This window comes from Mandrillus leucophaeus, unplaced genomic scaffold (assembly GCF_000951045.1).
Source record: "Mandrillus leucophaeus isolate KB7577 unplaced genomic scaffold, Mleu.le_1.0 Scaffold388, whole genome shotgun sequence".
NCBI lineage: Eukaryota > Metazoa > Chordata > Mammalia > Primates > Cercopithecidae > Mandrillus > Mandrillus leucophaeus.
The window spans coordinates 95,445-97,176 of NW_012104120.1; the positions used below are offsets into that span (position 1 = coordinate 95,445).

Genomic DNA, 1,732 nt, shown 5'->3' on the forward strand with positions numbered 1-1,732 from the left:
AAAAAACATTTCATTTCACATAAAGTACTAATACTACACTATGACTATGAGTTAATATTAAAACATTGACCACATAGGAAATAGGAGAAACAAGTAACAACACTGTGGAAAGCAAAGAAAATGACTGCAAGATGCAGCCATCACCACCATCTCCTGGCCACATAGGGGCCTCCTCAGAAGCTTAGATGAATGAAGGGAAGAGACTGGAGTTATTACAATTAAAACTCAGAGTAAAAGTCTTCCTGGGCTGAGACTAGATCTCTGATGGAGAGATATGTTCCAACTGCTGCTGTTACCTCTGAAGAGGCACTTTCTGGGGCTCTGAAAAAATTGGTAAACTGAAACAATTACTGCTCCTACGGCAAGGAGATGTTCTTGGGAGAACATCGGCAAGGACAGCAAATAAACAGGAAAAGGAGATCTATTCTTCCATTCTCTTGCCTTTCTATGTTTCTCTAGTACCTCCCAATAGCAAAACCTAGCAGGATCCCACTAGAAGGAACTTGGAAAACGTAGATTGCTGATCCCCATCATGGCATCATAGCAAATTTATTGCAGAGAAATGTGGCTAAAGATCAAGATTATTAGTAAATAATCTTGTGCTAGTCTAAAGCAGCCGGAACTTGCTTTTGCTGCTCTCGCATGACTGCAGGCTGGCCACGATCTGGCTCTCGATGGCTTGGACCCAGGCATCCCGCTCCTCATATGACGTGGCTTCAAAGTGCCACGTTTGGCCAGTGAGGGACACAATGATAAAGTTTTCTGCTTGTTTTTCAGCAGTGCCAGACAGGCCATTGTCTTTTAAGTTGTTGGTGCATTTCTTCCTTTGGTGTTTCTTTTTGTTGGCATAAGAAGAGGGGGGGTGGGTTGAGCTTGGGGCTGGTGGTGCTGGAGATATTGGGGCTGGAGCATATGGAGTCACCCAGTCCGGTGTCTGAATTGGCTGAGGTACATAGACTGTTCATGTCCTTGGATACGCAATTGCCTTTAGAGCTGGAAATGGGCGCGCAGGCCAATGTGGCTAGGGGTGGCCTCTTTCCTGGGACTTCGATGGTACATGTTCGCAGGTCAATCTCTTTTTTGTGAATATTCTTCATATAATCACCTAAGCTTGAATAATAGGTGAGCACGCCATTGTCACAGAGGGTAACATATTTCTTTTTCCATTTCTTCAGCCATTTCCCACTTAGCTTTAAGAGCATGCCCTGTTTAATAGGGATGGGTCTGCCACTCCTGATGGTGTCAGCATGGCTCTCCCGGGCTTTGTTCTCTTTGTCTGGGTGACTCCCTTTCTCAGATGTAAACAGCTTGGACCAGCGCTTGGACCGCTTGCGAACGGGCGTGGGTGTGTCTGCAGTGGGAGGAACATTGACCTAAAGGTCCACCTGGCTGGTGCTGGGAGTCAATGGAATGGACGAGGAATAGTTACTAAAACTCCCACCTCCATATCTTGTCTGGGTAATGTGCATGGTGGAAACCTGTGTGGAACAGAAGGAGGAATGGCTTCGAGAATTGGGTAGTGACTTGCAGGGTCCTATAGACAGCTCACAATTACCTTTTAGAAAGATACATTTTCTGGGCGAGGCACAGTGGCTCACACCTGTAATCCCAGCACTTAAGGCGGCCGAGGTGGGTGGATCACAAGGTCAGGAGTTCAAGACTATCCTGGCCAACATGGTGAAACCCTGTCTTTACTAAAAAAAGAAAAAAAACATTAGCTGGGCACGGTGGC

At 46.1% G+C, this 1,732-nt stretch overlaps 1 protein-coding gene across 1 annotated transcript in view; it reads right to left on the reverse strand.

Moving 5' to 3' along the window:
* Window positions 1-1,732, reverse strand: part of LOC105547387 (arf-GAP with GTPase, ANK repeat and PH domain-containing protein 5-like) — a 51,811-nt gene that overhangs the window by 22,963 nt on the left and 27,116 nt on the right. The gene's annotated exons all lie outside the window — the stretch shown is intronic.